The sequence below is a fragment of the Ambystoma mexicanum genome, chromosome 2q, assembly GCF_040938575.1.
Source record: "Ambystoma mexicanum isolate Mex_15411 chromosome 2q, UKY_AmexF1_1, whole genome shotgun sequence".
NCBI lineage: Eukaryota > Metazoa > Chordata > Amphibia > Caudata > Ambystomatidae > Ambystoma > Ambystoma mexicanum.
The window spans coordinates 1250052816-1250080176 of NC_090924.1; positions in this window are offsets into that span (position 1 = coordinate 1250052816).

The window sequence follows — 27361 nt, forward strand, 5'->3', positions numbered from 1 at the left end:
ACATTCCACATCTGGGCTTTTGAGGATGGCAGGCATGGAAGTGGGGCTGTGGAGCCCAGGGGATTGGACAATGAGGTTTCCTGGGTGCGTTATGCAAGGAGAGAATGTGCCAATAGGTATGTTTGCTGAGAGGAGTGCAGATGGCTATGCCTGTGTCTTTCAAGAGGTGGAGTATGTGGATTTTGGGGGATTTGTGGATACATTGGTAGCAGGTGTATGCAGAGCAGTGAAATGGGTGGACTTTCTCCCATTTTGTGTCAATTTGGTCATGCTCCAACATACAGACATTATCATTGTTCATTGTGGCGGGAATAGTTTAGGCCCTGTAACTGGAATTTCACTGCAGTTTACAATGAAGGAGACACGTGGGAAAATGATGGACATGTTCCCGAACTCCCGACTCTTTTTTTCTTGCATTGCCCAGAGACAGATGTGGCTGCGCTCCAGTTCATTTGGTCTGTAAATGGAGAAAGCGAGGCGCAATGTCAAGAAGGCTTTTTGTGCATTTCTGAAAGATGTTTGCATGACGTCATTCGATAATGAAAATATTAGATTTCATAGTACCATTATTTTTCGCAGAGATGGAGTACATCTTACTGATGCTGGCAATCAGCTTTTTCTGCACTATACTCAAAATGCCTTAAAAAACTTTTCGTAAATATAGAAAACATTATTATAGAAAGGTGGCAGGAGCGGATGATGAGGATGTGACAGTGGATGTCAACCTACTCAACCCTTTGAAAGGTACAACCCTCCTAACTGCTGCCTTGTGATTTGATCTTAGCTATACAGACCAGGTTTTCCACAACTGAGTACAACTTTAAACTCAGTGCATCTAACCTTGTCCGCACGTGGCTTGGGTACAGCCAAACCGCCCAATGGTTGTAAAATGCCTCCACACCCAAGATTCATGCTGGCAGCTGGTGAGAGGGATTTCCACTACCTCATCCTCTTCCTGCACTTGATCCCCTTCTGCATCACCATGCATGTTCCCCTCCTCAGGCCCTCCAGAAGGTGGTGGTGCTGGTGATGGCGGGGCAGATGCAGTGGCCATGGATCTCATCTTCTCACAGAAGAACAAAGTAGAGCTCAGAATCCCAAAATATGCATCAGGTGCTCACTCCTGTTCAGCCAGAAACACAATGAAGAGCAGCAGTGGGTGTGTCCCTTTATAGGGGGGCTTTCTGCGGTCCGTGCAATTGTCCACAGACACTTTGAGCCACAGATGGGGCTCAAAAAGTTACAAAAGATGCTAGATCTACCAGAACATGGTGTAGGACCTCTGCAAGGATGACGTTTCAGCTTAAAACACTCTGTATTGACCTACAAATCTGTTTAAAACTGTTTAGGTGTACAGACAGTGTCCGCAGATACTCCTGATGTGCAGCGTGGGTGCGCTCACATGATGACATCCTCGGACGTCAGCGGATAAGATGGCTGACTGGAGGACACCTATTGCGTGGGATGCGGAATGTGCATGCAGCCAGGTGTCCGCAGGACAGGGGTAGGGCCTCCGAACTAATTAAAAGTGTGAAACATGCATGCGGACAGCTCTGGACAGGCAAGGTGTTCGGGGATCCATTGGGGTCAGATGCGCATACGCTCTGCTGTCTGCAGGACAAGGGAGGGGCCCCCAAACTATATAAAAGTGCATCATGAATTTGCGGACATCCCCGGACAGTCACGCTGTCTGCGGACTCCAAACGGGGCTTTTTAAAAATAAGCACACACACACACCAACAGTACATACATAAATATTATTTATTAGGACACAGGAATACACTCAATTAGGAAAGGAAATGGGTAGCAGAATGGGAAACATATATGGGGAAATTGGAGTTTTCTACAGACTGTTCATGAGGGGAGGAGGGGATTGAGGTTTCATCATAGCATTGTTGATTGATGGAATTTGGTTGGGATGATTGGCTGGGACAAGGGGAAGGAGTACAGGTACAAGTGAGGAAGTGGTATTGAACATTGTCTTTAATATGACTTTTGACAACTGTCATTAACTGTACAAAATGATTGTTCAATTCATCAATTTTTGCTGACAGATTTAATCGTTAATTGGCTGTATTTGGAGTTTGGGGTTGTCTGTGCCCATCTTCTTGGTCATTTAGTAGTAATTTAGGGTCACTTCATTTGCACTATGTACTGTTAAAATGAAAACCATGTTTTAGTGACATGTGAAACAATTTACATCACTTTTTTAATTTAGAAATTGTATTCTGTACCATTAGAGTTATTTCCTTCACTCATTTCATCATGTAGGAAATGTTCTTCTAACCACACCAGGGTGCTTGTCATTTCTGTTTAAAGAAAACAATACTGCTATTTCTTACAAGTCATGTAAATACAGCAAACTCTAATGTTACAAGACGATTTGATGATCCAATCAATGCCAAAATGCCAAACCCATTCCACCCCAAGGTCCAGCAGCAACATCTGAAGATCGCTCAAGCTCTGAAGTAGATCGCTCAAGCTCTGAAGTTGCATCCACTGATAGTGGAATAAGGGAAGTTTGTTTAAACTTCCTGGAGGGGCTCAAACTTCTTCATATCGACAGCAAATCAGACAGACGAACAAGGGGCAGACGTCTGGGAAGAGGAAAAGGAAACATAAACAGAAGATCACAAGATGAGGAAAACAATCAACAAAATGATCAGGCATCAAGTTGAATGACTCCATATGGGAGGGGCCAGATATTTAGAGCAAGAGAACACCGGAAGAAGACATGAAAGTCAACAATTTCAATGTATCCAGAAGAGACAGAACACTGATTGAACAGTCAGCACTACAACTAGCACTTTCATTTTCTCCTGTGTCCTGTCGATTTCACTGAAACTACGATTGACTTGTTCAAATTTGTCAGAAAACTTAAACTCCCCAAGTACCACATGACAACAATTAGCACCAAAACAAGATATGTCATGAAGAATGACAATCTATCAACCTGCTATTAGTGAGAGATCTTTCTACACTTACCTGTTTGGACAGTTTACAAAATGGAGATCTAGAAAGTGTTGATCTCAGTGCAGGTTGGATACTTAATGCATATGGAATACACACCAACTTAAGTACAGCCAGTAGTATCAAGATTAAGTTAACATTCTGCCCAAATATAATAAATGAAAACATAAATGTCATTGAGGAGTTATTGTTGAGAGATCTGAAGCAACTAAGCCACCTCTGACAAGTACAATTTGAGTTTAGCTCAAACTCAAGATTTTCAATCTTCAGAAGATATTGTAATTCGTCAGGCAGACACAGGCAGAGAAGTGGTCATTTGGGACAAATAACTATGCTTTTTGGAAGCCATGAACCAACTGTCGAACACTGATGACTACCAAATAGTATCAGAGCAACAACAGTTGAACACACCAACCATCTAAATGATTGGTTTAGACAAGGTTTATTAAATTGGGAAGACATCCTGTTTTTGAGGAACACACATCCAGTCACTCCCATTCTATATCTAGTCCCAAAAATACAAAAAAAGCTGCAGAAGACCTCCAGGCTGCCCAATTGTGCCCTCTATGGGCTCTCTTTTGTAAACTACTTCTTTATTCTTAGATTCTTTCCTACAACCGGTTGTGAAATTTGTTAAGTGGGAGCCACATTACATCATGGTCTCACTGGATGTTGTGTCACTATATACTAGTATTTAACACAAATCTAGTTTGTTTGCAAGCAAGTACTATCTAGACACCAGATCTGTAAGCTACAAGCAACAGAATGAAATGATATTAACAATATTGGAATTGTATCTAACACATAACATTTTTTTGCTTGAAACCAAGTAGTACAAGCAATTGGTTGGCACTGCAGTGGGTTCTTGTATGGCCCCCACCTATGCAAACCTATTTATTTGGTGGTGGAAGACCACTATAGCCTGGTCATATCAATATAATAATTATGCTAACTATTTGGTACAGTGGTATTGGTTCATAGATGATCTATTCATTATATGGGATGACCTATGCAGATGCTAGTTCAGTAAATTGAGTGCTTAAATAACAATGAACATAACATCAGACTCACCAGGACTATTAGTCCTACAGAGTTGGTCTTTTTGGGTGTTAAGTTTAAGATAGTTGATAACATACTTACATCAGAGTTATACAGACAAGTAACAACATCCAACTCTATACTTCATACTCACAGTCATCATCCTATTCCACTCAAATAAAGCATTCCCTACGGTGAATTACTTAGAGTCAAAATACATTTTACAGAGGAATCTACATTTAGATCTGTAGCTAAATCTATGGGTAATTGATTTTTAAAGAGAGGTTATTCACATAGTGTAATAGCTCAAGCCTATCAAAAAACTAAATTTAAAACCAGACAAAGGGCCTCATTACGACCTCGGCGGTAGCCATGCCGCTGTTGGCGGCATGGCTGCCAGCAAAATCGCGTCTGGGTCCGGGTACCCAGAATGGGGAATTACCGGGTCATTCTGAGTTGGAGGGCCCTGTAATTCCTCCCTCCAGGAACCCGCCCCCGGACCTTCCCCATTCCCATTTCAGCCCCATCGGTTTTACCAGGCTTCTTTACTGGGTCCCGCGAGGGGACCTCGTAATGTGGCAAAATGGATTTAACGGGTCCACCTCCTTTTGTGGAGCCCTTTAACCCGTTCTGCCAGGGTCGTAATGAGGCCCAAAGTCTGTTTGTAGTCAACCCAAAAATGAATAAGAATCGTAATGCCATCAGATTAATCACCCAATATAATGTACCTGCAACTAAAGTCAAATCAATATTGAGTAAACATTGCTCAATTTTGAAAGACGATAAAGATCTTACTCAAGTTCTAGAAACTAACCCACAGATTACATACTCGAAATCCCCCTCATTGAAGGACAAAGTGGCCACCAGTTTGCTTAAAGAAACCAAAACACCTAATTTGTCACCATGGGTGAAAGCAAAGAATTATATGATGGCTTTCTACCTTGTACCAATGAATATGGAAATCTTCGACAATGTCTTATAGAACAACCTATGATATGATATGATATGATAGGTTATTTAAAACGTGCTTAATACCCAGAGGTTTCTAAGCGCGGACCCGGGGATCGAATCTGTGTTGCTCCGAGTCATCTTGCTTCCTGGCGAGCAGGTTGCCCATGAGAAATCCTCCCGAGACAAACGGTTGACTATAACATGTGTAACAAACTTTGTAGTCTATTATATAGACTTTCTTTGACATATGAGATATATAGGCTCTACTATAGTGCCTTTAAATCTCAGAATATTGCAACACTATAGAGGTATTAAAAACTTTGATACCAATTATCCCTTAGTGGTACACTTTCACAGCCAACATAACAGCGGTGTCTCCTTGATGAGTTTTGGAGCCTTGGTGCATGTCAAGGCATATAGATGGAAACGTGATAGAGAAAAATTATTGATTCATCATCAAAATGGAAATGTTGAAACCCCAAGGTCACAACAGTGATTTATTTATTTATTGTTCACTTGTTAGGCACTTATAGAGGAAGCTAATACTGTTTCAAAGCGCCCACAGGGAAACAGGGTGGGGACAATGTAATTACAATGTTAAATAATTAATACAAAAATATAAGAAGAGACATTGGGGAGGGGAAGACAAACCTACTATTCCTTGAGAGTGTTCAGAACGTGCATGTGCAGAGGGCAGGGGGGATGAGATAGGTGCTGTGGTGTTCATGGAGAGCAGTAGTTGAAGTGCTATGAAGAATTAAGTGCAACCTCCAGTGGTGGAGGGTGAGCCGAGGCAAGTGCAGAAGTTAGACAGCAGCTGGGATGATAAGATATGGGAGGTCAGGGCCCCGAGGATGCATGAGGGCCCTGTACACCAATCTATCTACTTTCCGATTAGCAGGGGAAGGGGAGGGAAGGAAAGGGTTAAGGGGAAGGTCTTGAGGTTTTTCCGGAAGGTAAGGAGGTGCTGCTCAATACAAAGAGGAGGGCTGTTCCAAAGCAGGGTGCCCGCTGAGGAAAGCGATCAACCTCCTGCTCACAGGGAATTGGTGCCAGAAGAGCGCAGGTGTCTAGAGGGGAAATATTTAGTTAGAAAGAGTTGCAGATAGAGTGGTCCCTGATCCCAGAAAGCCTTGTGGGTGATTCAGAGAGATTTGAAGTTAATCTGTGCTGTGACCGGGAGCCAGTGAAGGGTTTGTAAGGCAGGTGAGATGCAGTCCCTGGGCTTGAGGCCAAGGATAAGTCTTGCTGGCCTATTCTGGATTAGCTGGGGAGGGGTCACAGAGTGGACAAAGGTAGATTAAGGAGAGGCTATTGCAATAGTCAAGCCTAGAGAGAACCAGAGCCCGGTTAACATTGAGTCTCTAGGGGAAGGTGAGGAAAGGTTCATTTCCTTTCAGAAGGGAAAAGCTGAAAGTTGGACTAGTTGGCAATGCCTTGAGTATGAGGGATGAAGGAGAGAGAGGAGTCGAAGATGATTTTGAGGTTTCTGGCACCTGAGCAGGGGTATAGCCCATGGGAGAAGGCCAGAGTGAAGGGAAGAGGTCAGATACCAGCATTCCGAAAGGAAGGATCTCTATTTTGCTAGCATTGAGGCAGAGATCATCAGAAGTACACCAGTACAGCCTGGATGGCTGAGAGGCAGTCAGGGATGATGGCGTGTGCATGGGTGTCTGCAGGAAGTTTGAAGAAGAGTTGTGTGTCATCAGCATAGCACTGGAAGTTCGGGGAGAAGGAGGAAATCAGGTGAGGCAGCAGAGTAAGGTAGATGTTAAAGAGCCAAGGTGAAAGAATGGATGCCTGAGGGATGCCACAGGTTGAGATGAAAAAAGGGGAGGAGAAGGTGCTCAGTATGACTTTGGAAGAGCAGTCAGGAAGGAGGTCAGCCAGTCTAGTGCCCGCTCCGAGATACCAAGGGTGGAATGCAGACTGACTTTTAAGAGGATGGAGTGGTTCCTCAGTGATGAGGAACTATATGTCTTTCTGAGATGATGAATATATCACTTATATCTATCATCAAACAGCATGTAGTATCACAGATTTTTAGAAACTTAATGTGGATCCTGTCATCTTAATTGCAGCTATTTACAAACTCACTGTGGCACTATCAAGATTATCTACTTTTCTCATTGAGATGGCATTCAACAATGGCCATTCTCCTTTTTGAATGGAATTGAATGGAATGTATCTTTAACATATGTTTACAGCTGTACTACACACGAGAAACCAGTTTACCAAATATCAAGAGGTGATCTCTCCAGTAACTTTGGAGCCATAATTAATTACAATAGATACATAGTTCATCCAGACCACTGTTTTCCATGTGTTGATGATGGGTACAAGCAGATCCAGCTGCCCTTTCATCCTTACCCTCAGACAGCAGTTAATAGCATCTCTGTTGCCACATCTAGATACTTATCAGATGCCGTTTTGGATAGCAATTGACAGCTATGCATAACATATTATGCATTGGAACATATGAACATTAGCTCCTATAAACTGACTGTATATCCTTACTGTGCCTGCATAAACTGCCTCCTGTCATCCTGCAACAAGCACCCTAATGTAATGTAGTTTATGTAACAATCTACATGATCTATTAATTTTATCCAGTACATAGCACCTTACTCAGTTTACATGTCAATCAATGTATCCAAGTATTTGGTCGCAACCATTAATTTATTTTATGCATTTGGCTGCATTCATTTAGAGCTCACCACTATATGTAAGCCACTAGTTGATAACGGCTGCCGCATTAGCTATTTGCTTAGACACTATTCGAATAGTCATGTGACCTAGCCATGACTGCTTCCTGTGTGCATGTCTTACCGTTTGAAATACTCAAACTGAGTCATTTTACTTTTAACATTAGCCTTAAGATGTCTGTATAACAGAATGTGTGGCGATTTTCTAACCCGTTGTCGGGTGTTTTTGCACTTCTATCATATCATGTTAACAATTACCTTTTACATAAGTCTTAAGACGAATGGTTGAAAAAAAGTAATACTTTATGCACTTCGTTCAAAAAATTTGAGTGCCAAGTTTTTCTTGCAAAAAAACTGCATCTAATTTCTACCGGGAATGGATGGTTGTTCTGTTGGACCGTGTTATGTGATATATAGAAATATTCACTGAAAAAACTTTGTTAAAGTGACGTTATGGTTACGATGCAGTAACAAAGACCCATGAAATTCAGTAAAAAAACGTTGTTAAAGAGACGTTATGGTTACAAGTAAAAGCAAAAAAGCCTTGAAATTCACCAGTTATGGTATGCTAAGCAACCATAACTGGCAATACCGCCATGCACTGCTAAGACTAACACCCAGGACATCAAAGATGACATTACAAATGTAATTTCACGAAAGAAGAAATGAGTGACAATAATATCTCTAAGGGTATACAATACATACTTTAATGTAAACAAATATTGTAATTTGTAAACACCTCACTAAAATAATAATTTCTGTTTTTCTTACAATAGTTTTCATGAAGAAACCATGCCCCAGTTTAATTATCCATAATCCCCAGAATCACAAACAGAGGCCCTATAACCAAGTGTAAATCATCAAATCATGAACTTGTCCAACAAATTAGATGAACTAAGTAATGATTTCATAGAACTTTTACAGTATGTGAAAAATCAGGTCATTACACTGTTACCCTATCACTGTCCTCTTGCGCCTGTCCCCCTTGTCTTCAGCAATCATCCCCATCAAATTCTGATAATGAAAGACGCTTTGATGAAACCTCACTCCCTTCCTGCCCTCATGATTATTGTACAAAAGCTCCTAATTCTGTCATTTATGTTTCCCATTCCGATGCCCCACCATTTTCTTGAATAAATATATTTTTATACAGTAAATGTTTTGTATATTGTTGTGTGATATTTATTTATTTTTTAAAAGCCCGATTATGAGTCTGCTGACACTACGACTGTCCAGGGTGTCTGCACTCAAAATGGAGGTGCCCCTGAACAGGCGCAATATCCAGACATGACCGGTTTCTCATGATGCACTTTTAATTAGCCCGCAGAACCCGCGCCTTTTCTATGGACACCCAGTGAATGCACACTGCCATTCCTGCCTGATGGGTGTCCGCGGACAGCCGTCAGGGATGCAGACGGCCACATACGTCATCATGTGACTGCACCCATGCATCATGACGGGGGTGTCTACGAACAGTGTGTGTGGCCACAGACAGTTTAAAAGTGCTTTTCAAGCCAATCTATGGTCTTTCAAGCAGAAACTATACCCTTCCAAGGCTCACAGACATATTCTTGGTTTGTCTGGCACCTTTGTACAACTTTTCAAGTCCTTTTTGTGACTCGGTTGTCTGCGGACAGCACAACTGCCCGTGGACGGTTCTTCTAAAGGGACCCACCCATTACATTTCCTCATTCTCAATCTGGCTATCCAGGAGTGAGCACCTGCTTTGCAGATCTGTTTTGCAGAATTCACTAAATATTGCCAGGACCGAGGCACGATTTAAGCTGTATTGCTTTGCAGGCAACTTCTTGCGACTGAGAGACAAAGAGTGAACGGCCAGACGCCTAACACGTCCATCCTGCGATTTTGGTTTTGCCATTTTAGGTAAATCATTGGATGCTTCATGCAACACAATAGACTCAATTCTTTGAGGGATGCCAGAGGCGACCAAAAACTTAGTAAGTGTGGATTGGATCAATTTTTCTACGTCAATTGAGACTTGCTGTTGACTGTATGATTCTAACTGTATTGGGGGAGCAGTTTCAGAATTCTTTTGAGGCTGTGGTCACGGAACACGAGAAACACTGCCCCCAACATCTTCCTCTGTCCACCTGCCCCTTTGTCCCTGTGGTTGGTGTCCCTTGCCTCCTTTGCCTCCCCCCCTACCGTGCTTCAACTGAAAAAAATCAACAAAAATACACAATCAAAAAAACACAAAAAAGGTTCCTTTAGGAGGCACATTTCACAGTTACAACATTGAAGTGAGAAAAAAAAGTCACAGGCCATGTGCAGCCTGCATAGTCTGCAGACAGCGCGGTAGTCAGCAGACATCAAAAGAATTCCAGACGTGGGGTGGGACAATTGAAATCATTTTAATTGATTTGCATTAAAAAATGGTGTCTCTTAAAATAAACTTTTTTTGTGTTTTTGTCTTCGTTTTATAGACTGAACTATGAAACATTTCACTGAATTTAATTATTTCTTCTCACTTTCACAAATACTGCTTCAAAGCATTTTGAATTTTTTCCACAAAAATCGGATTAGCCAAATCAATTAGATGTAGTCCATCGGAGAAATGTTGGCAATATCAAATGTAATGTTCACATTATGAAACAATGTCATGCCAACATCTCACAGAAAGCCACACACAGGTTTATTGAGGTTCCTCCTGACTTTTTTCATTTGTGAAGCAAATACATTTGAGCGCATCTGTTTCAGGGCAATGTGTGACATTTTTTTCTTCAATTTAGGGAACATTTCCTTCAACTTTCTGAATGTGTCCTTCATTGCAAACTGCAAGGAAATTCCAGTTGCGTACCCCAAACTGTTCCCTCCACAACTACCAATAATACAGTCGGGATGTTTCAATTCAACCGTATTTGCACAAAATGGGAGCATGTCCACCCACTTCATGCTTCACACTTCATACCAGAACACTTTCATTTCAGGGAATACAAGGTTTTCGGCTATTCCACAGTGCTCAGCATACTATTGGTTCGATGGACCCAAGAGTCCCCCGAAATCTGCACATTCTGTCTTATGAAATACATTGCCATGGCCATTTTCAGTCCTCTCACAACTCATACTGTCAAGAATCCTGCTACCCTCTCTTACTCTACACCACACCCAGGAAACCTGATTGGCTTATCCTCTGATATCACTGGACACCCACGACATTCTGCAGTCTCTGAAGTCACCTTTCCATGCTGGGCAACCTTAAAGACCTGCATGTGGCACAGGCTGCCTGCTGACTAACGCGGTGACCGTGATCGATACAGCAACTGAAAGGAGTGGGGGGGAATTAAACACAATTTAAGTTATGTAATCTTTAGTGGTGGCTCTTAAAATAAAAGAAATTCTGTTTTTTGTTGCTTTATGTACAATTTTCTTACAGGAACCTTTTTCATGCATTCCTAATATTGGAAAGGAACATTGCATTTCTGACATCTGAGAAATTAACTCCACCTTGACAAAAATAATTCACACCATCAAACCTTATATTGTCATTCTCAAAAGATGACATTTCTGCAGCATATAACAAAGCAGATACAGCTTTATTGAAAAGCGGCCTTGATTCTTCCATGTGTTGACTGAAAAGGTTTGTAGGACATCTCCATGTTTGCCTCTGATTTATTTCAGAAAAAAATAATCTTGGCAGCAGGAAACAGTTCCATTAGGCTTTTAAAGAAATCCTTCAGGGCAACCTGCAAATACACTGGTGTCACAAACCCCAAACTGTCCTCTCCATAATGCACAATTACAATATCTGAATATTTCAAGTGAGCCATACTCCCGCAGAACGAAATCAAGCATGCCCAGTTTAAGCCACAAACGGCATGCAAATAAAACTTCCACTTCTGCCAATCCAATCTTTCTAAGGATGCCATGATTTTCAGCATACACCTTCAATGACTGAATTGAAGAGTCCCCCAAAATCCACACAGTCTGCCTTCTCAAACACATAGCCATAGTCATTTTCAATGCTCTCACAACTCTGGCAAACAAAACTCCTGCTATCCTCTCTTCCTATACACCACACCCAGCACACATGATTGGTTAATCCCTACAGTCCCCTTTCCATGTCAGGCATCCTCAAAAGACCCGGATGTGGCACGTGCTGTCCATTGACTATAACTCTGTCCTCAGACTTTGGAAGAAAGGGACAGCCCTTCTACCCTTTCCACTTTCATGTTCTCAACACTCCCTCATTGGCTGCTTCAAAAACTACAGTGCAACTGTCCAAGATTTCTATTTCCAGATCCAACAAGATCTGCATTTAACAAAACATGGTACAGGTATGCTTACATTTAAAAAACAAAATGCTTCAACTCTTTTACACCTACACATATATATGTATTACATGGCCCGCCGTAGCGGGTGTGTAGTTATGGTTAAGTTATGGTTAAGTTGCTAAACTCATAGGAAGAGCACTTTTTCGATGGCTTATAACTTTGCTCCCCTGGAGAAATCCTCCCCAAACATTGCAAATAAATTATATGTGTGGCTTTGAATTTTTTCGCCAAGATGGGTGAGGTTTCCTGTGGGGGGGGGGGAGGGCAAAGTTATAGGGGATCCCAATTTTATTTTCCCCATAGACTCAATGGGGAAAAAACTTCTGCACAGCTACAGCCTGAACGGCTGGACGGATTTTCACCAAATTTGCGGCAGGAGGGGGTGCTTGGGTCAGACAGCGTGCTTTTGTGTATTTTGGTGTAAATCCAACCAGTACTTTTGTTGCAAATTACTGAAATGTACATCCCAAAAAATATGTGATATCTGGGTCCGCTCCACGGACCCATTTCCCTGTTCGCTCCGCGGACCGAAGTGTCATTTGCCTGCAATACACTGTGAAGTCAGCAAACGTTGGACGCGGCCGGTGGTTGGCTGGAGGGAAGCACGGTGTGCGTCAACATTTATGGAAAATGCCACCATGGTGTATCCGAGAACACTGCGGCGGCAGAAGGGTCTGGAAAATGTACCCTACACCATGTGTTGGTGGCAAGATGGGAGGGAATGTGTGGGGGAGTGAGAAGTGGTTCATGTGACATATGTAGGTAGGTAGAAGAAGATGGAGAAGTGCCTGCAGTTTTCACGTGTAAAGCGTCAAGTCACAGGTCGCTAGACAGGCAAGTACTTTGTGTGGTGATTGGAGGCAGGTGTTGTAACGGCCCGATAGCTTCTGCTACAACCTATTTTCTGCAACCTCTTTCCATGGTGAGTGGTGGTAGAGAAAATTTAGAAGGGGAATGAAGTGCACATGACATAGTTTGGATGGGAGCGCGGGTGGCTGTGCTATGTGGATGGAATGCGGTAGTTGGGGACATGGTGGCATGCATGGGTGCAGGAATTTGGGTTCGGTCTGTGGAAGGATTAGACCATTGGGTGCATGGGCAAAGGCTGTAGACCGTAGGGAATGCAATGAAGAGCGTAGGACTTTAGCATATCCACCACAGTAATGCAAGTGTGGTTGTGCATCGGGTACAGTGTGGTGCTTGCATAGTGCGGTGTGTGCACACTGGTTGCAGTAGGGCAGCGTTGCGAACCAATTGTGGGTAGTTTGGTAGTGACACAATATTTTGGGAATGGAAGTGAGGACGGCCATAGTATGTGAATGAAAGTGCAGCGGGGTGCAGGAGAGAATGTTTTCTTTCCACAATATGGTAACTGGTGCAATTTGTTGCTGCATAGGTACATGGTGGTGCGCAGGTTTGGTAGGAGTGCTGGTGGCAGTACTGTGTATGTGGATAGTCGAAGTTGGTGACATGGTGAAATAGAAGGTGCCATTATGTAGCAGTGAGAGTGTTGAAGGCCTACAGCCTTCGGCCATGAACTCAAGAGGCTAGGACTTTAGGACACACACGGCAGTAAAGCATTTTGGATTTGCAGCACTTAGAGGGTGGTGACCTGTAAATAATGGGTGTGGAGCAAACTTCCGACGCAATAGAGCAGGAGAAGTGAGCTGCCATGCATGCATGTTTGTTTTTGCAGGTGAGGACACAGTTACAACATGGTAACGTTTTTGATGTGTACTTGGCTTAGGTGTTATGAAAAGTAATGCAGTGTGGGCACTGGGTGCTGGGTTTCCATAATGTTAGTATGGAAGAGGATATGGTAGAAGTGCACCTTGTTTGTGCTTCGTTACTATGGTGTGTGCTGAATTGTTGAAGTAGGGCCAATGTTGTGAAAAAGTTGCGGTTAGTTTGGAAGTGACCCAATACTTTGTCAATGGGTGTTGGTAGGGTGGTGGTATGTTTGTGGATTCTGTTGATATGGACCTGTTTTCGTGAATGGGTGCAATGCAGAGGATCAGTATCTGATTGGTGGATGTGTGTGTAGGATCGGTAGGAATGCTGGTGGCAGTGGAGTGTATGTGGATTGGAGTAGTTGGTGATATGGTGAAATTCATGGTGCCATTACCTTGCCGTGTGTGTGTGTTCAATGCCTAACCTATTGGGTGCAATAAAGCAGCAAAATTGAGCTGCCATGCATGCATGTTTTATTTCGCAGGTGAGGACACTGTTACAAGATGGTAAGGTTTTTGATATGTACTTGGCGATGGTGAGGTGAAAAGCTATGCAGTGTTGGTACTGGGTGCTGGGTTTACATACTGTCAGTATGGAAGAGAATATGGTAGAAGTGCACCTTAAATGTGCTTGGTTACTGTGGCGTGTGCCGATTTATTGAAGTAGGGCAAATGTTGTGAAAAGGTTGTGGGTATGTTGGTAGTGACACAATGCTTTGTGAATGGGTGTGGGTAGGGGTGGTGGAGGCTCTGGTATGTTTGTGGATTCTCCTGATAGTGACCTGTTTTCATGAAGTGGTGCAATACAGAGGTTCAGTACGTGATTGGTGGATGCGTGTGCAGGTTGGTAGGAGTGCTGGTGGCAGTGGTGTGTATGTGCATTGACGTAATTGGTGATATGGTCACATACATGGTGGCATTACTTTGCAGTGTCTGTGTTAAAGGCCTAGCCTATTGGGTGCATGGCTGAAGGCCGTAGACCATAGGCCTTGCATTGAAGAGCCTAGGACTTGAAGAAAGCCACACCACTAGTGCAATTTTGACTGTGTATCTGGGTACATTTCAGATGCCATAGAGCAGAAGAAGTGAGCTGGAAGGTGTGTATGTTTAGTTCCGAGGGTGAGGTCACTGGTAGAGCATGGTAACATTTTGGTTGTGTGATTGGAGATGCAATGAAAAATCACACAGTGTGGGCACTGGGTGTAGTTTGTGCATACTGGCAGCATGGCAGATGGCATGGTTGAAGTGTAGATTGTATGGGTTCTTTACTATGCTGTGTGCAGATTTTTTGAAGTAGGGCCAATGTTGTGAAAATGTTGTGGTTAGGTTGGTAGTGAAAGAATACTTTGTGAAGGGCAGTGGGTAGGGGTAATGGAGGCTGTGATATGTTTGTGGATGCAGCCAATTGCGACCCGTTTTCGTGAATGGGTGTTTTATGGTGTGAGGGAGTTGGATTGAAGTGCCACTACGTATGATACATTTGTGAGCAATGTTACCTGCCCACATGGTCACATGCATGGATTCATAGTGTTGTGCTGGGTGTAGGCAAGGGTGGACTGTTGTGTGCATTTGCGAAAGGTGTTCTGGGTGCGCTGCAGGATCATTGTGGATGCTGAAATAGGGAATCCTGTAGGACAAGTTTTTGGTGGAGGGGCTTTGGAAGCAAAGGGAACGTGCTCTCAGGGTGTTTAACGGGAAATATGGAGTTGTGTACAGAAATGATAGTGTGCAATGTTGAGGTTTAGGATGTGATTGCTACAGGCATTTTTTAAATTTTATAGTCGCCAAAAGGCAACACTCTGGGAGTGTTGGACAATTTGAGTGCAAACGGAAGATGTATTGTGTCTGCTTTATTGGGGGATGGCCCTAGCTGTATCTGGAAAAACGCATGTGCCACATCATGGCCTTCCTAGCATGGAGCCTTCGCAAATGGAAGTGTGGGGATTCTCCAATGAGGATTCGAGGGTGTGGTTCACCGGAAGGGGCGGTGACATATTTACCCAAATTTCGATGCAGTGAGGTTGGCAGAGATGGACAGACGGTGAGTGGTTATAGTCAGTGATACCTCTGTGCACAATCTGGACAGGTATGCGGTGGAAAGATGCTTCGATACTGACTTTTAGTTGGAAGGAGTGCAGGCGTTTTGGGGCACAGTTTATGAGTGGGGTTTCAGGTGCATGGATCTCCTTTGCAAATGTGTGGCCTCTGTTGGTACTATAGTGGTGGTTATGCATTTTGGAGGACTATATTTGGGGCACATGTCGTGCTCACGTTTGCTCGCTTACTTAAAGAAGCTGATGACAGCTGTGATGCAGATATTTCCTACTGCAAATGTGATTTCCTCATCGATGACACCAAGATGACAATGGGAGAATGCTGGTGTAATTTGTCCACAGCAAGAGAATGGAAGATGTTGGATAAAAAGAGGTATGAGCGACTTTATGTGAAGTGCTGGGATGTTCTACACCGACTATGAAAGCATTAAGAACCAGCCAGATTTCCAGTGGTTTCAAGGAAATTGCATGTTCTTTACCTCCATTGGCAATGCTGTTGTATTTGCCACTGTGCACGCAGCGTTGCAGAGAATTCTGTAGAAATGTAAGATAAGCGTACATCTTCAGTCAAGAAAAATGTCAGGAGGAGAAGCAAAGAGACAGTGAGCAAAAGAGAGAAAAACTAGAAAAATATGAATGAATGCACGTACATAACAAAAACGACAAAAAGGAAAAAATAAATGTGTTTTTAGAGACAATCCTAAAGACACAATCCCCACCCCTCTTTCATATTCTTCCTCCCTTTCCACATTCTCCCCCTCAACACCCCCTGAACCGCCTCCCCCTCCAGTAACTAGCACGGTAATGCCACCTATTCTGCGGGACTTTGAGGATTAGACGTGGCACATCCGGCTCTTTTTAGGATGACAGCTATGGCATTGGCCACGTGGAGGCTAAGTCATTGGGCAATGTGGTTGCTGGTTGTGGTATGTACATAAACACTGTGACAGAATGTCTGTTTGTACCAATAAATGTAGGAGGCTATGGTGAAAGAGTTCAAGGTAAGGAGCAGGCATCCTGTTAGTATGCATGCACTGCACTGCTGTTGCTAATATACATTCCCTGCTACTTTTTTGGGATCACTTTTCCGACATTTGTAGTACATGCATTATAGTGGGAAGACCATATTGTGAAGTGCACAAGGAACGTGGCAGGCATCATGTTGTTATGAATGCAGTCTGTGCATCATATGATATGATGTGCTATGGTATTTTGTGCCATACAAGTGTGTGAAGGCGCGCCGAGGAAAGGGAGGGGGAATGGAGGCCACACAGAGACTTTGATTCCTCTAGGGCAGCTGCCATTGAGATTGCGCAAGTAAATGGGAAGGGCGAGGGCAAAGTGCAGTACATGGGAACAATAAAAAATAGCAATACATGCAACTACGGCCAGTGCTGGCAAGGATAAGTGTAGACATGAAGTGGTGGCTGGAGTATAAGGGTTATAGAAAACAGTCTCCAAGTGGGGGGGTTGGTAGAAAGCCAGTGCAGGTGTGGAACTGTAGGGAGGGAGGTGGCCTGGGGCACAGATTATAGGGTGGGTTGGGAAGCAGTGCACAATACTTTTTTACCCAGGAAGTGAGTAGAGGAGAGGAGGGGAAAATGATGAAGCACATGGAAAGGTTTTCAGGAGATTTCAGACCCTACGATGCTTCTCCTCAAGGTCCAGGGAGAAAGAGAGCGTGTTCCACCGGGAGGCCTCATCAGAATAAACACATCTACCACCATCTGGTTGCGTGTAGAAGCAACTGACCCACAGCGAATAAAAGGCGGATGAGAGAAGAGCTGGAGCAAGCAGATATTTAGGAAGTGAGAGTGCAATGTATTGATGTGCCAGGGACCAGAAGGTCTTCTGCATAATGCACAGGGCTGCGAAGGTGCTTTTCTCATGTATACCACCAAGTGCAGTATATAACTATTCCAATGAATGTTGTCGGCAGCCAGAGGTGGGAAGGCGTCCTATCAACAGAAGCATGTGTAACTTTTTGGGTGTCGTTGGGATGTACTCTTGTGACAATGACAACATTGGTGATCGATATGTGCACCTTCTCAATGGAAATGGCATTTCATTGTCGCACAGTGGCACTGACATTTGGTTTTCCAATCTAGAGACTGCATTGAAGATGGTATTGCAAGAATGAGGCGCAGTGCAACAAATAAAAACAATTAGAAAACCCTTAAACAAAGAGTTATTACTGTGGTAGCTGTTTGAAAAAATAATAGAAATGGCATTTTTAAGAGCCACCCGTACAAAGGACATCCCCTACCCTGTTTGACATTTATTCCCCTACTCCGGCCTGCACACACCTGGAAAAGTCAGCGGAAATGGCGACAGTTGCAGGGTTGTACGTGTAACCTATGCCCCTTTTGCACATGGCCACCTTATATATGGGACTGTGGAGGACACAGGATTGCGCAATACGCTTTCTGGGTGTGGCTTGCAGACACAGACTTTGGTGTGTGGTATATATAAATGCAGAAGGTGAGCTTATAGGTGTGTGTTGCACGAGCCACAGCGTATGATAGTTCTCCCCATGATCTCTGATAGTTGTCTGTCAACGTTACAATGACAATCCCTTCTGGAGGCTGTGATGTCATATTTGATGTCATGTGTGTTAGTCCTTGCAGTGCACAGTGGTAGCACAAGTTATGGTTGGGTACCATACCATAACTTGCGAAATTCAGATTTTTTTAGGTTTTACCTATAACCATAACATCCCTGTAGCAACATTTTTGCACTGAATTTTATAGGTTTTTGCTAGTGCAACTTAACCATAACGTCCCTTTCACAATGTTTTTTGTTAGTGAATATATATATATAGGGTTCCTGCTACTTACCCTGTAATAAGCTTCTCAATCAGCATATTCTCTTTTTTAACCACTGTAGCAAATGCCATGCATTGCAGCTTTCATCACCTGCTCAAATGAATCAGCAAACAATTAGAATGCTCTGTGTTTGTAAATGTTTCTTTTTACAAGAATTTTGATAAAAGTAAAACAATGCACATGCGCATGTGCAGCAGCACTGTGTCACTTTTTCATAAAAGAAAGGAAAAGCAGATTAAATACATTGGTAGACCATTTTTAAGTGACACTTAGTGTCTGCCAGTTGAATATATGGGAAGCACATGCATATATCCCATCATCACCCATTCCAATCTGTAGGTGCTTATTAAGTCTTTATCTTTTCCTTTGCCTTCTGTCTCTTCCAACTGCACTTCTCCCATTATAAAGCTCAAACTGCAAGTCCCAGAATACAAAGAAACATGACTAACTTCAAGATTTGAAACTGACATGTACATCAAATAAACATACAAAATGCTGTACTTTTCACATTAAAAAAACAACATTTTGAAGAAAGTTACAAAATTCATATCTGCATTTATAGCAGCACAGTGTCACGTTTTCATATAAGAAAGTAAAATTTGATCAAATAGATTTGTACACCGTTTTTAATTGGCACTGAGACTGTGTCCGTTTAATATATTGCCAGTTCATGTATGATATGATGTGGCATTTATAATGCACCTGTACACAACTGTTTATAGGTGTGACAAGACAGGGATGTGGATACAAGGGAGGACAAAATAACGATCTTGCTAGGCCTTGTGTCATTTAGATCGCCAAGTGCGGGGAAGACGGAAGGGGAGAAGTGCCAGGGTGAGGGAAAGTGCAGTTAACTCACAAGTGCAGCAAGCGGGTAGCTCATAAGTGCAGCGAGAAGGGACTGTAGGGTTGCAGACACATATGCTTAAGTGCTGGGAAGAGCAGAAGCAGTGTGAGGGCAACTGGACATGCAGGAGCCTGGGCCTCAGTTCAGAGGGTGACCATGTGACCAGTGCACAGAGAAGTCAGGTGCATTATCAGGGGAGAGGAAGAGAGAACGCAGAAGTGAAAAGGAAGGTCTTGAGTTGCTCCTGGAACCACAGGTGGTTCTGCTCAAGTTTGAGAGAGGCATGGAGGCTGTTCCAGAGGGAGGACCCAGCCGAGGAGATGGATCTGCCCCCAGCCCTCTGCTTGGAGATGTGTCTGACCCTCACAGAGTTGGAGGTGGATGAGCAGAGTGCTTGAGAAGGAACGTGTTTTGGAAGGGAATGTTGGAGGTAGAGAGATCCCAGGCCCGAGAAAGCCTTGTGGACAATGCAGAGGGTCTTGAAGTTGATCCTTGCAGACACAGGGAGCCAGTGAATAGATTTCAGTGCTGGAAAGATACGATCCCTGGGCTTCAGTCCCGCAGTCCTGTTCTGGATAAGTTGTAAAGGTCAAAGAGTAGATGCAGGAAGAATTAGAAAGAGGATGTTGCAACAGTCCAGCCTAGAGAGGACCAGAGCTCCGGAGACGGTGAGATTCTGGGGGAAAGTGAGGAAAGGAAGACTACCTCGAGGAGTTTCAGCTGTAAATTTGACTTCTTAGAGATGTCAGGGATGTGAGGAGAGAAGGAGAGGGTGGAGTCGAAGAGGACACCAAGGTTCTTAGCCTCTCAGGAAGGAGCATGTAGATGGCCCAGAGTGGGCGGCCAGAGAGAGAGAGGAAAGCAGGGAGCGGGTGTCCCAATGAGGAGGATCTCAGTCTTACTGGCGTTAAGGAAGAGATCATTGGCAGCACATCATTCCTGAATTGCGACCAGACAGTCTGGTATGAGAGAAGAAGCAGAGGTGGCAGAGGGGAGCCTGAAACAGAGCTGAGTGTTATCCGCATAACATTGAAAATTGGAGCAGAAAGTAGCGATGCTTTGAGCAAGAGGTGCCAGGTTGTGGTTGAAGAGCCAGGAAGAGAGGTTGGACCCCGGGGAACACCAGAAGTAGAGAGGGAGAGTAACAAGAGGAAAGACCACAGTTGGACCTGAGAGGGTCGGTGAGAGAGGAGGTCAACCAGGCTATGGCCTGATCAGTAATACCAATGTTGCCCCGGAGACGATTGAGCTGGATGGCAAGGTTGACCATGTCAAAAGCAGAGGGTAGATCAAGGAGAATGAGGACAGAAGGGAGATTAGAGTAAGGATTGGATAGCAAGGCTTCACAGCTATTCAGGAGAGCAGTTTCCATGCTTCTGGCAACTCTAAAGCCTGACTGGTGGTCATGGAGGCAAACAACAGATTCAGTATATAGATTAAGCAGTGACATGGCTAACTTTTCCAAGAGATTTCAAAGGAAAGGAATGATGGAGATCAGGTGATAGTTAGCCGGAGAAGAAGGATCATCCGGGGTATTCTTTAGAAAGGAGTGCACAAGATAGTGATTAAGGGGGAGGGTTAAGTTCCAGTGGCACCGGAGTGATTGCAGAAATCGGTCAAGCTGGAGCAAGTTTGTCGATGTGGTCCTTGATTGTTCTGTATAAGTATGAAACAACCTGCTTTCATGAGACTTTCACAGATTGGACTTGTCTAGAAACATTGTATGGGGTGAACCAGGGAAAGGAGGAGAAAGGAGGAGGAGAGACATCCTCGGATGGGCCAGGAGTGTTTGTGGAGGAGATAGAGGAAGAGAGGCTGGAGAGCATGTCCTGAGTTTTAGTAGCAAAATGAGAGGCCAAGAATGTGCAGAGGGCCTGGGAGGGAACAGGAGAGGTAGAGACAGCAGCAGGATTTGCCAGCTCCTTTCAGATTTTGACAAGTTTGACCATGTTGTTAGATGCCTCAAAGATGCAGGCTTGGATGTAGGCTCTTATTAGAGAGGACAGAGCATCTGTACTGCCTTTGGAGCAGGCGGCAGGTCAGTTTGTCAGGGGATGCGCCTGAGGCCCTCCACTTAATCTCTGCCACTCTCCACTTGCCTTTAAGGGCAGCGAGGTTGGAATCGTACCCAAGAGTTGCACTTGGATTTGGGCTTCAAGCAGATTCTCATGACAGGGGCAAAGACATGCAGAGTGTTAGAGATAGAGAGATGAAGGTTAGAGAGGCTGTGTCATGGTGTTAGTCAGCTAAAGGTGCAGGAAGAGGGGATAAAGTAGCAGCACAATCCTCAACTGACACACGCTTCATGGGTCTGAGGACTGAGAAGTTAGGTGGCAGTGCTGGGGTCGGCTTGACCTGCAGAGAAGAGAGAGAGAGAGAGGTGGTAAGAAAGGAGAAAGTGATCACTCCAAGAGAGAGGAGTGGTGAGAGGGTTAAAGAAGGGAAGGTCTGAAGATATCAGAACATCCAGGGTGTGCCCTGCAGAGTGAGTCGAGCCAGAGAAAGAAAAGTGAGAGAGAGAGAATTGCAGAGGTTGCGAAAGAGTCCAGAAGAAGGGCTGGTAGCATCCAGGTAGATGTTCATAGAGGCATGGGGCAAGGAATAGTGGTCAGCCCACTCAGAGAGGAAGAGGGCGACCTGGCCAGGCAGCCTGTAGATAGTGCCCACAGTGAGAGAGAGGCCAGGAGAGATGGAGATTTTGCAGACCAGACCTTCAAATAGGAGTAGTACTGGATTGGAATGATAGAAGGAGGGATCCACTCTGTGAAAATAAAGACTACACTCCCACCAGGACGGTTGGTTCTGGGTCAGGAGAGGATCTTGTAGCCAGCGGGAAGGAGAGTGTCGAAACTGGTGACAGAGCTGGTCATGAACCAAGTCTCAGTGAGACCGTGTACATCCAAATCAAGCTCTTGCAGGGGATGTCAGGGGAGTGTTTCACAGCTGAATGAGTTTAGAGTAGTGATGTGGAGCAGGTTGCCACATTTGAAGGACCTCCAGGGACGGGTACAGGCCAGAGGTACATACACACTGCTGACGTGTTGGAGGTGCTTGAAGATGGGCAGAGGAGGAAGGAAGAGAAGGTAGCATAGTCAGAGAGGGAGAAGAGAGTGCCAGAGGGTTGGCCAAGGAGGGAGGCAGCAGGGTGGCCAGAGAAGCATCAGCGGACGTCGTAGAGATGGCAGAGGAAGGAGGCGGCAGAGGAGCCAGAGAGGGGTATGAAGGGATAGCAGGAGAGGAAAGGGAGTTGATAAGGCATGGGAAGCATCTATCAAAAGGAGGAGATTGGCTTGGCCTGAGGAACCTGGACCAAGATGGTGCCATTTAAGTAGACATTACTGATGGTCTTAGAGAAGTGGAAGGGGGCCAGGAGGGCCTCCCACCATGTGCCACCATTAATGAGAGAAGAGGAAAAAGGAGAGAGATCAGAGACCGTATGGGGGTTCATAGGCTTGGAGAGGGAACGACAAAGAGTATGTCGATAAGGGTCTATCTGGAGGAAGCACTGGTATATGTTTCAGCAATAGGGGGGCCTGGGTTGGAGACCAGGATTTCCCTTTTGAACTTCCTCCTGCCAGACGTAGTGAGAGGGATAGGATAGCCGGTAGAAAAGCAGTTAGAAAAGATAGGTGAGATCGAAGCACCATAGGGGGGTGGAGAGGAAAGAGTGGGAAAGGAGAGGGGAGCACAGGCAGGGGAGCAGTAGGGGAGCTCACACAGGGGGCACAGGCAGAAAAGGGACACTGGGGGGCCGGAAAAAGGGAGGGGGACACAACAAAGAACAAGAACAACACACCTAAAAATCAGATGCAGTACAGCACATCAGAAAGAAAAGAGCACAGCAGGAAACCTAGAAGTAGAGAATGCAGATGTAGTACAGTACCAAGGCAAAGCACAAATAAAAACATGGAACCTGGAAGTAAAGAAGCCAGATGCAATAAAGGACCAAAAGCAAAACACAGAGGTCAGCAGGGAACCTAGAAGTGTAGAATGAAGGCAATTGCAATATGATGTCACAAACTGTGGATAGCAACACAATACATCCTAACGTAACCCATTCCAATCTTCAGCAATTTATGCAGTCCTAATTTGTTCTCTACAATCTGGGACTTGTACTCCAACTTGTATAATGGTAAAAGTGGAACTACAAGTCCCAGAACGCAAACAAAAAATCTCAGACTACATAAACACCTACAGATTAGAATGAATCATCTTGGCAAGTATGCAAATACTCCTAACATATTAAACTTCCACACATCAACTGCCATTTAAAAGTGTATGACAAATATTTTCTTCTCTTTTACAAAACGTTACAGAGCTTCTATAAATGCACATGCACATTTTTAATGAAAATGCTCCTAAAATCAAACATATTTAACCATTATCACATATCCCCAATAGCTTTCTTTTGCAAATACAGGAAAGAAGCACATTACCGAAGACAACAACCAAGGAACAAATACCCTTCACATTCAACAATGTAAGTACATTAATGTACCATGTATATGTATGTAATTATAGCAGTACAGTTCTTCTATATGTTACCCTAGACTACTCCTTCCAAACCAACATTGTGTTCACTGTAAGCCATTGGGCCTCATTCCGGGTTTGGAGCTAACCATGGAGTAATTAGCTCCATGGTTGCCTCCGAAACCGTCCCAAATCCGGCATGGTGAATGGAGTAATTACCGGTCCATTCCAGGGTTGGAGGGACCGGTAATTCCCCATTCACCTTTTGCCCTTCCCCATTCCCATTTCTGCCCCATAGGGCTCAATGGGAATGGGGAAGGATTTAATTACGGCACCGTAAATTACGGTACCGTAATTACCTCCGAAGTACCTTTGTGGGTCCCGTACTTAACTCCTGCTAAAAGCAGGAGGTAAGTAAAGACCTGCAAAGGGACTTCGGAATATGGAGGTAAGGGATTACCGGCATCGGCACCCTTAACGGTGCCGGTAATTCCTTACCTTCAACCTCAGAATGACCCCCATTATATTCCACCATTCACACTCTTCCTATCCCATCTGAACACTGCCATTGAAACACCCACTCTGTTCCTCAAAACAGCACAATGGCCCTATAGATTCCAACACACCACTCCCTTACCCACTAACCCAACACCATCACACCTCTGCAGACTGTTACTCTCACAATCTTCCCAACAACACCTAGTACCACCTCACAATCAAACAGCACTCTATTCATCTATACAATCACGCCCACAAACCAATGCACCATACATGCATATGCATTTCACAACTTTCCAACCCAAACTTCCTCTTTTCCCAACAGACACATCTGAATACCCACTAAAAAGCAACTCCATCGAAAAGAAAGAATGAATAGAGCAGATAAGTATAAAACTGTACTATATGGTCATCCACCTCCAGAACAATGTATATAAAACATTAAAACTAAAAATCTAGTAATGTCACTCAACAAAACTAAACCAGCCAAGACTAAAAAAGTAAGACCCCTCTTGCAAAAACTAAAAGTAAAAAAATATATACAAATGAAAAGCAGGCCTACTAAGGAACCTAACACTGTATCTACCAGTGTTAACGTAGTCACGGGAAAGCAATACAAAAAATGTATGTTACAGAAAATGTTCCACTGTAGACTTCTTTTCAATCTTACAAAAACAGGTGGAAGGTTGCAATCTACCCTTAAAAACTACTGCAGGAGAATAATCCTGCAAGCTCTAATTGACAGCGCTTTTCTACTAAAGAGAAAATAGTTTCTATTGAATTTAAACAGAACCTCTAACTGAATTAATCAATAAAGTACAAAAAGTACTTATAAACATGCGCAGTGTCAATATACAGACCTTTGCAAACTTCTGTGATGGTGAATGGATTCACACAAGCATCACAGAACCATATTTAAATGAAGGAGCCTACAAACAAGAACAACAAAAAACAATTGCCTTATACAATAATGGTTGAGGGTACGAAATGATGGAAGACACCAGTGTGGCAAAATAAACCTGTATAGAAAACAAGTCCCAGACAAACTTATAACCAAATACTTTTTATCCAAAAAAACGTCCAGTGTACAAATGGACATGCAGCTCAATGTGCAATGTACACCATCAATCCCTTAAATCTGTATTACAATTCCTCAATCACTATGTGAAACTAAAAGACACAGGTAGAATCAAAACTTTACAAACCATGGACTCCTGTCCAGTGCGCAGCCACACTGGTCTGCGGGGACATTCATTAACCTGCATTTAGGAATTGCTTGCAAAAGCACTTTCCACCACATCAAAAGGTTAGCAATACACCATTCTACTATACGGAATATTGTGCATCGACTATACTATGCAAATAGTCCTGCTCTAGAACTGCAAAATTAAATATTCTCCCACATGGAACAGCGAAAGAACTGCTTCAGGAAATAGAGCACAATCAACTTAAATACTTTGGAATTGAAGTTGACTTCGAAAATTCTGTACCTTCAGAAAACATTACAGAAAACCTCATAAACACCAATGTCCTAATAAAGACATCCAAAAAGAAATAGCTAAGCTTCAAAACACATCTGCTGAAATACCAGACCAAATATGTGCCTGTTGTTGGAGACCGTGTTATATAAAGAGCAGACAAATAGTAGATATAGCATACACAATAGAAGAAAATGAAGAATCCCAATGGTTAAAATGTGCTTCATATCTAACAGCAGGAACTAAATACAAAGTTACTGACCGCTCAACAGTTTTCATGCACTGCAACACAATGCTTGACAACAACCAAATTCCAAAACGTGCTATCACTAATAATATATTCCCACTTTTGAAACATCTCCAACAACTTAACTTGTATGAGAGCATTATAATCCAAACAGTGCACCCACCCATTTCAAGCTATAATGGTCCACCTCAGAATGGTTTTGAATGGTTTGGTTGGTTTCATTCAGGGGAGCCAAGGATATGGGGGGGGGGGGCAAAATGTGTGGAAATCCTCATAGCCACAATGGAAACAAAAATGTGCTTGCTCCTACAGCCTAAACTTCTGGACAGATTTTCACCATATTTGGACCAGCAGCAGTGGCTTGGTCCCAAAGCATGCTTTTTGTAAATTTGGTGTAAATTCACCCACATTAAAAATGGCCAGAAAGGAAGTAAATCAAAAATGTGTGAATCTGGGTCTGGTCTGTGTATTCACTTCCTGATTCGAGGTCTGTGGATGCCTCCGACCAATGAGAGGGTGGCATCATGACATTGTATGCACCGCTGATTTGTTAATTAAAAGCATGAGGGGCATCAAAACATTTGAAATAGGCAACATGTTGGATTTGTGCAAACAGCACCTGTAGTGTGCGGACATTGCAGTAAAAACATATTAAAAAACACAACATTGCACTTGTCAAACAAAAGAAACTATATCTGTGTAGGTGAGGGGTGATGAGGATGGGATGGGATATAGCCCTGAACAGCCAAACATTGTGTATTTTTTCTTCTCTGGGTGTCTGAGAATCACAGATGCTTGGGGGACCTTCCTGTGATGTTCGCGGACATCCCAGATGTTCGGGGGCTTCAATGCATATTTCTGCATACTAGCATCAGTGAAAAGGAGTTTTGGGATGCCTTATAACTTAGGTGCCACTCAAGAAACTGCATGAAATTTTGCAATGTAATTTTAGATCAATCCCTGAATAGTTCTGCAAAGAGGGGATACAATTAGAAGGGGTTCTGTATTTAAAAGGCTTATAAATGTGGTGACACTATCTGCACAAATGTTTGTAAAACGATTTTAGACCAAGATTTGAATGATTTTGCAAAATGTGTTTGGATTTTGTCAAGAGGTGGCAAAATGAGAGGGGGTTTGAATATTTTTAGAAGTTTAATAACTGTGTTGCCTTTTCATGAATCTGCAGAAATGTTAGCAGAAAGAGACCCAACATTGAATGTTCGTGCAAACTTTACTGGATTTTGTCAAGATATGAC